The 10,857-nt window shown below is 39.1% G+C and overlaps 1 long non-coding RNA gene across 2 annotated transcripts; it reads left to right on the forward strand.

Moving 5' to 3' along the window:
* The first annotated feature begins 1,239 nt into the window (after positions 1-1,239).
* LOC149017211 (uncharacterized) lies at positions 1,240-6,524 on the forward strand. 2 transcript variants are annotated; one of them, XR_016173158.1, is made up of 3 exons: positions 1,240-1,322; positions 1,616-1,766; positions 5,553-6,524. It is a non-coding gene; the product is annotated as an uncharacterized LOC149017211 (long non-coding RNA). The 2 variants fall into 2 exon arrangements; XR_016173157.1 differs by having other exon boundaries at positions 1,259-1,322; positions 1,471-1,766.
* Positions 6,525-10,857: the final 4,333 nt, after the last annotated feature.

The raw sequence follows: 10,857 nt of genomic DNA on the forward strand, positions 1-10,857 counted from the left end.
CTAGTTAAACAAATTTTATAAATTCATCTTAGTTTATCTGAATCTCACACCTCATGCTCCATGTTTTTCTTCTAAAATAAACACCATTATGGGTTAGAACTTTGAAGTACCACCAATGATATAGTAGTCATGAACTAAGTGGAAGAATGATTTTCTTTCTTTTTTTCATTTTTTATTAGAGGTAAGATGTTAGGTAGAAAGTTAAGATTGTTTCTCAAGATAAAGGTTTACACTATGCAAAGGAAAAAAAAGGGTACATACATAAGTGTTCGATGAGTCCGAATCCTCTAGATTGTGTATACTTTTTACCACACAACTACGAGAAAAAGCATTTCTTCATCTTTGAATGTTGACCAGCGAAGAATTAATCAAGGTGCATTATGTTGGCCCAGACAAACCTCAATTCTAATAAAAAACCAAAAAAATAAGAAAAAAAAAATCGAAAATGGACCTTCCTTCTAAGATGTAGTTAATAAATGATGTTTTCTCTTAAGAAACATGAAGGGGAATCTAATCCTCTATCCACAAAGATTGATGATCTCCGCTCAGAGTCCGGATCAGCGACCCTGACAGGGAGCACTTGGTGCTCCCCGACGCTTCCTGACCATAAAGATCAGTGGGGCCACAATGAAAAACACTTTTTGAAAAAAAAAGTAAAGAATTTTTTTTAAATGCACCAGTGAGACCCACTGGTTTTAGTGGTTAGGAAGCCATCGTGCTCCCCTAATGGGAGATGATCTGGATTCCTTTGCTCACTATCTAGGGTGTTTCGAATGTTCAAGAACATCAACAGACAGATTTTGCTTGGAAGCAGTGCTGCGTGGTTCAGATTTGGCGTACCGTGGCACGGATCCCAAACGAAATGGTGGACAGAATGAGAATGGAGTTGGATTTGTTGGCACTACGTGTCACCAACAAAAGAAATGCAGCTTTTAGTTATAAAATGATGAAAAAATCTAGAAGGACACCCGCCACTCGCTGGTTGACACGTAGAACAGCTAAAAAGCAACCGGTCCAAACTGACTGGAGAAGAGATGCTATTTGGTACCTTCCTTCCTCTCCAGAAATAAAATCCTAAGATCTAGGACTTAAAACAAAAGATATCGGCCCACGTGTACGGAACATAGTGAGTACCTAAGCATTGGATCCCGACAAGTTCGCAAAGCAGCTAACACGTGGCTTTTTCTTACAAGTAGTTTGGGTCAGAATTTAGGTCGTGATTCACGACCACCTTCATGACGGGTAACTGAAGCAGTTACTCAAGAAAGCGCGGGAGGAAAAAGAGAGAGAGAGAAAAAGTGAGAGGAACGAAGAGTTGCCGAGTTAGTTTCTGCAAACCCTACAGTTTCGGATTCTCTTTTTTTTTTCCTAATTTTTATTTTTTATTTTTTATTTTTCTCTTTCTATTTATATTCCTCTTATCCTTTTTTTTGTTTTTGTATTTGTTGGAAAACAATTTTGAGATTCTAGGGGCGAGTGTTCAGGGACGAATTCTCTGCTGTTCTTCTCCCTTGTTCTCTCGTTCTCTGTCGCGCTCTGTCTGTCTCTCTTGCTCTCTTTGGATCTCCTTCTCGGTCCAATTCAATGCTTCTTCTTTCTTGTCTTTGTCTTTCAGGTCAGAACTAGCAGTGAAGGAAGGGGATTCAAGTGAGGGATGATGAGAGAAAGTGAGAGAGACAAGTGTATAGAGTGGTGGGAGGAGGTAATGATGCTCCTGCGAAGAGTTTCAAGTCGCTTCAAAAGACATCTTCGTAAGCGTAAGAACGGTATGTCATCTTAACTGTGCTTTCTCTTTTGATTGCCAATTCAAAACATTTCAATTCTGTTGTTTGTTTTGATTGTTTCAAGGTATACGCATCCCTTGCTCGGCCTTTGAAATCCTCAATTTGTGATCCTGTTCAACACATATCATGAATCATTTCCTTCTAAAGATTTATTTTATAGAAATTCTTATAGAATTGCAGCTGCCCTGTCACGGGATTAGTTGATCAGCATGGTGCGGGAGCAAGAGATCACAATTTAGGTATTCGGGAGGGATTCTAAGAAATATTGTAAGAACAAAGGGGGTAAATGGAAACCTGGATTATATGAGATGCACATAGTGTGAGGATATAGACAGTTTGGTGATTGTTGTCAGCAATTATTAGATGGAACTACTTTTTAATTGAAAATTTAGGAGTTGTTTACTCGGTACCAGAAAGAAATTGCATCCATAAAACTTCGAGAAATATGAAGACATAGATATCTTTAGGACAAGTTGGCATCCTGGTTGAGGTTTGCAAATTCGTCGGAGTTGGTGAACTTGATAGACTAATCGTGTTTCAGCTAAATTTTATGCAGGGTATGAAAAAAACGGATGAAGCAGAAGCTTAATGTTATCCACTTCTGCAAAGAAGGGTGATATTTGGAGTTACTTCAATGGAGTCAAGCTTCATAGTTAATAAATGGAAGTTAGAAAGTGATAAACAAACTTTTCTTAGGATCAATCTTAGCTATTGGAATATACTAAAGCTGATTAGTTATGGACAGGAAAATTTAAGGAGAATGAAGGAGGATATTCTTCTTGTTTTTGTGACTTTGAGCAGATGTGACGATTAGGTTTGACGGTAGGGTCTATATTAGAATAAATTGTAAGAGGTTGGGTCTATGTGAGAGTAAATTCTAAGGGCTAGAATGGACATAAGCAATCGTAGTTATAAATGTGGTAGACTTCCTCTTTGAACTTCATCTTTTTCTCTCCCTTTGAATTTCCTCTGCTCTAAGCTTCAAGCTTCAAGTTACGGGTTCATATCAGAGGTATGAAGTGGTCATTAATGGCTGGATTTGAGAAGGAAAATGTTTCAAGAAAAATAATGACTGCACAGAGAGTGTTTTGATGGAACAAGTATCAGAAATTCAGAGCATACAGATCAGAGTTGGGGGGCATTGTGGCTAGGTCATATTTTACCTACACTAGCGGCTTGTACCGGGATGTACTTTCATTTGGTTAAAGATTTTTTTTTTGGTAAACCGCACATTCAAAAGCGAACGGTACATACGCCCAACTCCCGGGAAACAAACCAGGAGCCGGGGAGAGCCACGCCAAACACACCGGAACCACACAGACCACCACGGGCCAAAGCACGAATCGATTACATGATCGCGAAATCCACGAGAATGAAACACGGAGGGGAGGGCCACACAAAGAGAGAATCTCATCAACAAGAGGGGACAAAGAGAACGAATCAGCACGCCCCTGCTGGAGAACAGAGATTGCAACCAAGCAATCAGCCTCTAGGAAAAGACGTGTAAAACCAGCATGAACCGCAAGAGAAGCCCCTCCCTAAGAGCCAAAGTTCACCTCAAGAGCTGAGCCCATCATCCCAAAGTCGAAATGGCAAAAGAATAGAGCCCATGATCCCTCCCAATAAAACCATAACCCCCGATTGGCACACAAAATGCAGACGATGTGATCTTAATCCAACCACGGAAGGACGACCAGCCCGGCATGAAGTGTTCATCCACATTAACCTGAACCGACCACACCAGAAACTCCAAAGATTGAGCCCGAGAAATAACAACCAGGAGAAGAAGATATACCCGAAAGATTAGAGCATTCTCGCATTCCAAATGTACCATATGAGGAAAGAGGCAAACAGAACGGAACCATCGCAGCCCTTATCCCTTCTCTTCAATCGACACCAATCTTGAAGCCAAGTAAGTGCGATACAAGAGGTATCTAAGATTTGTGAGAGTGATGAACCAAACCAAACACCGGCAACCGACATTTGAAAAAATGATCACCGATCATCTCAATACCACACCGAGGACACAAAGGCTCCCCGGAACATCTTTAATAACCGAACAAGAAGGAATGCCATTTGCAAATAACCGCCATAAGAAGAATTGATCTGGCCAAATCACCCACAAGGTGAAGACATAATCGATGGATGCAAGAAGAAGAGGAAGGAGCTTGACTAAGGGCTTCATTATACAATAGCGTGCGTCAGAAAAAATCCCATTAGCCGGGACCCCATACTAATCAGTCATCCCTTTCCACAAATGACGGTCGAATTTTAGGATTGCAACCACATCACATATATGAAATAGTTGGTGTAGCAAATCGACTCTCCAACAACGATGCTCATCCATCAAATCCGAAACCCAAATAGTACTACAATCTGTAGGTTTAGGTGTTGCCACCTTATAGTTTTTAGTAGAAGGGAACCCACGCACTTCCCAAAGTCTAATAGATTTACCATCCCGACGCCCATAAGAGGCCTTGCTTTAAAAATCACGACCACAAATCCCCTCCTTAGCAGGCACGAACTTAGGAGCATCAAGAAAATGAGAAGAAGGGAAGTAAATAGCTTTAAGAATCTTAGTCCACCAAAGCGGCACAAATTTTCCAGGCAATTTGGAAATAAGGCAGATTGTGCACCGAGACCCTTGAAAACAAAAACCCCAACTGGTTTATGATAAGTGAGTTAATGTGCGCGGGATCTTGGGTATGTTCACAATAGTTGATGAGATCAGACAAGTGGTGAATTCTATTAATTAACTTTTCGGGTGAAAGCTAAATTCTAATTTCAAAGTAAGAAACAAATTGCTTTAGAATTCAAACATTTAGATATTATAGCAAGAAATTTCGGCAAAAATATGAGCTGCTATGATCAGGTAAGGTTGATCATTAATTAATGTTTATAACCCATTAAGATTGATTATCAATTGAAGGTTATAGTCTATTAAGATTGATCATCAATATATGGATATACTCTTGAAATTTAATGGAATGGAGGGAGTGCAAGGGCCTAAGGGAGTGCAAGGGCCTAAGGGGTGCTTGCAATTTTTGTGGTTGATAGATTAGTCCAGTAAATTCCACCATTTTAGTCCAGTAAATTCCACCATTCCTGGAGCGATTGTTTAAGATAGTCATGACACCAACTATTTTGTGTGGAACTAGATTTTGGACAAGAAAAAACAATTGCATTTAAAATGAGGGTTATCCACGATGAACTAACTGGTCGAGCTGTAGATAGATGGGTTTGTCGTAGTAATCTAGGGATGATCCTACAGAGTGGGTATTTTAACTGAGAACAGGGGTTTTGTATATGTTTTTTACAATAAGATATTAGGGTTAATTGGATTGGAAGGAAGGTGCGGAAGGACATGGTATATATACTTTTATGTTTCCCTTCATGATGATTGCTTACTTAAGGAAGGGAAACATAAAAGCAACAAATCGACAGACAAAATGCTTGAAGAGTAATAAACTAGGGCAGCAGCAAGTGCTGGAATTTTGTTTTTTAATGGGTTTCCTTCTATTCATACCTTTCAGATTTCCATCGGAAGGGACAAACAGAACTGATAAACTAACATATTTAATAAATGAGGAACGTTGACAGCATCAATAAGTGTAACAATCCTACAATTATAGACAACTATAAGACAAAAGTTTTTTTTTTTTTTTTTTTTTTTTTTTTTCTTTCTTTTTCTTTTCTACCCTTTTTCAGAAGGGGATAAGATTTTTGAATAGTTGATTATAAGTTATTAACCCTTCATTTATATCACAGGGCTATTGAAGCTCCGCCATGAAGTAACTGAATGTGAGTACGAAGATGTGCATGTGATGTGGGAGTTGCTGAGCAAAACAGACGCGGGACTTGCTCGATGTCCAACCAAGAAACAAAAGAAAGCCTTTAAGAAGCTTATCTTATTGACCAGAAGTGCTAACTGCCTCTCCCGTACATTTTCATCAAACAGTTGACGAACATCTATTAGTTGCCTGAGATTCTCTCACACATTCCAGCATCATGGATGTTGATAGACTCTCTTCCCTTTTACTAAGGATAGAAAGAAACAGTTGGGAACTCGTTTGTTCAGGTTGGCGCTTGTAGATATCGCCCCTTCCCACTTCCCTGGAATCAATCAATAACATAAGTTTCAGTCGCTTCTGCAGATCTGTAGGGAAATTTTCCCATATTATGCGATTATGTACCAATCGAATTTAAAATTTGGACAACAACATCTCCATTTTGTCCCCATTTGTATACGAAGGGAAAGATTTCCTGAACAAGCAGCCTTGATGCAGAGGCTCAGAGAGCGCCAAAACCTATCCACACTTCCTTTCTCTTCCTTTTTTTGTCTCTCACCCCACTGAGCATGGATCCTATCCCTTTTTCCATCAAACAGTCTTTACAGCCAATGCCAGGAACCAACCTCATTTAGAACATGATCATGGATTACATAGGTTAGAGCACATGCTAACGATGGAGGGTTTTGTTCCTCCAAAGTCTAAATTAATGGAGTATCTTCACTTTACAGGTAATAGGAAAAAAGATCTTTAGGTTTACTGAAACTATTATACAGAACAACAAAATAAAAAAGAAGCCTGCCATCCTACAGTGACCGAAAAGAGAAAAAAAATTCTGACAAAAGGAAATATATTTGGTAAGAAGACATAGAATATAGTATACAGCGAATGTAGGACCAAGATAACATTTAAACCATCAGATCACTCTCAGATACAAGCAGTGGAGGACTTACAGAACAGGGCAACCTTTCAGATCAAAAGCATATAGAATAATACAATAAGGAAATGCAGAAAAAAGGGAGGGGGGGGGGAGGGGTTGACTGGGAGAAACAGAGCTGAAAATTACAGGTAAAGTCAGTGTCAATATTCTTTTAGTTCATGACTCGAAGCAAAAAAAAAAAACAACCCACCACAGAAGAGAACACCACCCCCCAGCCGCAGGGAAAACGGGGACCAACCCGCGAACAGGAGGGTGAAGAAGGATGACGAAACTAGTGGGGCCAGCCTCGCTGATGGACATTGTGGGTTTGGGGCCGCAGTTTTTACTCATTTGTTCTCCACTAAAATTCTTTGCTGATTTTCTCTCAACAAAAAAATGGTAAGTCAAACAGTAATGCATTTTTTAGGTCACCAGGTCTGCTGCAAGAACTTTCTACAATGCTTAAAATTCACAGCATAGGCTTTAAGTGTTTAGTATGGCCATCTTGAAGAACTCTTGCAAAGTTCACTGTTTATAACAATAACCTCTTAAAGGGAAATCCATTGAAAAAAAGGGGCAAGTTAAATCTATGCATACAAAAGGAATTCAAGGTGACAAGAAAATAGATACACAATCATAACAGGTTGTATACCATATACAGGAGTCAACAGAGTGGATTATACACAATGAAATACTCAAACCATGTTGAAACTACAGGCTCTCACAAATAATTGAATACTCTCACTTGAAAAATTAAATGAAAAAGAGACAAAAGCAAAAATCAAAACCTCTCCCTCTGTTATTTTTTGTGGATTATACAATATACAATGATATACTGAAACCCTGTTGAAACTACCATCTCTAACAAATAATCGAATTCTCTCACTTTGTGAAATTGAATAAAAAATATGCAAAAGCAAATTGAAACCTTTACCTGTGTTCTTTTTTAACTTTTTTGGTAGGGATAACTCCCCCTCAACATTATACTATATGGGTAAATTCCCATGAACCGTTAGATAAACAGGAAAGGCAGGAAAAAGAGAGATCATCCAAGGTAAGCTAGGGCACCGTTATAAATGTAAGAGTTAGGGAAGAAGGATTCTGAATGGGCAGTTCATTCTGGCTTATGGCCAACTAATGATGAATACTTATTCAGTAAATGTGGGTTGTTGGAATATGAGAATACGAATAGCTTAACTTATAGTCATTCACATTATCTAACTACAACTACCAATTTGCCCCTGAGAAGGGCATCAGGAAGGTTCCCCTACCCTTACCTTGTTTTTCAGAAGTAGGTAGTGAGGTCAGTGGATAACCATTGCCAGCTCCAAATTTCACCTCACTGAAAGGGGAGGAAAGTAGATGTAAATGGGAAGATGATTGATAAACCTTCAGATCACATATCTCCAAAAGGTATTTGACCAAACAAAATGCTAAAATAGGTTGATATATCTATGTTGAAGCATTCAGCCTTTCTGTTCAAGTATCTTGCCAATGGATATCATAAATCCTGGACAAAATCTTAAGCAAATTGTATACCTTTCTTTAGTGATGCAGAGAACTAAACTGAAAACAGACAGATGTTAAATTAGAATAAACAAACACAAAATCTCTTCCTGTGAAATGAAATTTGCTTAATGTTTCTCCAAGATATTGGGTCTATCCATGAAATTGATTAGATTGAATCTCCAAATATGATGTTCAGCAAGGATCAAGGCTTCAAGATTATTTAACCAGAATGTGAAGAAAAAGTATTTAAACCTTCAATCTATCACAACGCAGGTCTATACAGGTTTGCAAAATCCAAATCAAGGGTTGGAAACTACAGCCGTCTTGGTACCAAATGGTTATGCTGGGTTAATTTGTCATCACTATATTGCAGGGGTTGATTCAAGATAAACTAAGGAATGACTGTATTAGAGCTGAACCGGGTCAGCTACCTAAGAGTCATTTGATGTGGCATGGCTATGTTCAATGGAGGCCTCTCAAATGCCCCAGTGTGGAGGATTGACTCAACTCAGATTAAGGGCACAAAAAGAGCCAAGAATTACCGCAGATGAAATGGCAAAGGAAGGCATGCTTATGCTAGGCCAGTATGACATTGAACAGAGTTGTTTAGAGAGATACAATCCATGTGACCAACCCCATTTTGTTGAGATAAGGCTATGTTGTTGTTGTATACTGTTAAGGGGTTGACTACATTTAACAAACAATAGAAAATGAGAATGAAGAAAATATTAGTAACAAATTTAGTTGTGATTAGCGATCTTGGGTACCACAAGAAGGAAGATATGTTGGTCCACGAGATCTGGATGACAATGAGGGCAATATGCACAGTATATAGCCTTGTCTGTCAGATTAAAAGTCGATATAATTCTCAAGCATGCATCTGATCCTCAAATGCCTAATGATAAACTATGTCAAGTTTTCTACTGCCCATCAGGTTAATCAATGAACCAATATAAGATAAATTACCAATTACACATGTAAAAGACCAGCATGTGCAATTTACCTGAGCATGCTTCCTTTAAGCACAGCAAAAAAAGGATGAATCCTGAAGGTCCTTCAAGTAGATCCCAACCAATTAAAGATAGGGGACAATAAATTCATCATTGTGGTTGGGCTTAACAAGGTGATGAACCGATACCTCAGGCAGTTATAAAAAATTATAAAATCATCATAACAAGAAATTTAGCTGAATGATATGTCACGACCATACAAACCAAATCAAAATTTCAGAGGTAGCAGATACACATCTACACTAATTACTCACTAATGATTAGCCTTCCAACTCCTTGCAGATTCAGCTTCAACTTGATAAGCTACACCAGGTCAAAAACCAACTGTAATGATCAAACAAGTTTCCAAACAAGTTTGCCTTGACTAAACAAGAAGTCAGCCCAACTCAGTTTTTTGGAAAACAGAGACCTTGTTCTCAAACTATGACAGGAAGTTGATGCAGCTGCAGGTGTAGAGACATCATTCTATGCCTCTGAACGGCAAAGCAGGCTCTTTTGATGCTTGGTTTGTGTTTTAGGTCTTCATAAAGGTAGTAGGGGATCACCCAAGGGAAGAAAAGATAGAAGACAAGAATAGGAGGTAGGAAAAAAGGTAATCTGTCTCAGCCAACCATCCTCATCAGGACACAGAGATGCTCAAGTGTTGAGCTTCAAAAATAGAAACTAAAAATCAGAAAGTCTCTGATAGGGTTGAGACTTGAGTTACAAGCAGGGTTGTCAAGGCGCTGCCTAAGCATCCAGGTGCTTTGGGGTTGCCTGGGTTGGTGACGGCTTGATTACCCCAAACCCCCTTCTTTTCAGACAGCTGCTCACCTAGATGCTGTGACAATTATGGTCATAGGGAACCAAATAAATTAGAAAGTAATTTCAAATAGAAAGAGTCTCGACTCTTCTAAAAGAAGGATTTCTATTTTAATTAGGACTCCTACTCTAATAAGGAGTCTTACTTATCTGAACTTAGAATGATTGCATTACAAAATAAAGAGAACTACAAATTGCACGCTTTAGTGAGGCTTAAACTCTGGGTTGCACGCTTTAGTGCCCTAAATTACAGATTGCACACTCTCAAAATTACAAGTTGCACACTCCTAACATTCCATCCAAAATTCTGTAACTCATGTGTGAAATGTCCATATTACCTTCATTAAAGTCAAATGACATAAATACCATTTTAAACCCTCTCATCCCAACCCTTTAGGTGAGTGAAGGGAGAAAACCCATCCTTTACCTGCACCTAGCTGGAAACTGCCTACCTTCGCAGGAAACCACCAACCTTGATAGAAAATCTCTCCGCCCACTGTCCCTTGCCAAAACATCTCTCTCCTGTAAGGAGATTGGAGGATGGAAGAGAGATAGCAGTGAAGAGGCTATCGCACAGCTCAAATCAAGGGAAGGAGGAGTTCTCAAACGAGGCTAAGCTACTGGCAAAGGTGCAGCATAGGAACGTTGTGAATCTGTTAGGTTGCTGTGCCCACAAAACAAAGAAACTTCTGGTCTACAAATACATTTCAAATGAGTGCTTGGATAAACTTCTTTTCAGTGAGTAAATCTCCATCTCCGTTTCTATTTCCATTTCTTAAAAACCTGAAACTCTTATCAATTTTCAAGAATAATAACTAATAGAAAAATCATGAACTCAAAGACCCAAATCAGCACTGAACTATCTATAATCAGCAGAGGTTTCTGTGAAAATTATTGATTTAAGGAAGAGTAGATCATTCTTTCCCCTTTCACCTTGCAAGTGGTGATGGTTTCCCAATTTCCCATTTCTCATTTCATCCTCCGGCGGTTCTACCAACGCCTTCCCTGGAGGAGAGGGAGTGGGTGTGTGGGACCATGTTGCCATA

Source organism: Hakea prostrata, chromosome 4, assembly GCF_041222555.1.
Source record: "Hakea prostrata isolate BN-2017 chromosome 4, UWA_Hpros_2, whole genome shotgun sequence".
Taxonomy (NCBI): domain Eukaryota; kingdom Viridiplantae; phylum Streptophyta; class Magnoliopsida; order Proteales; family Proteaceae; genus Hakea; species Hakea prostrata.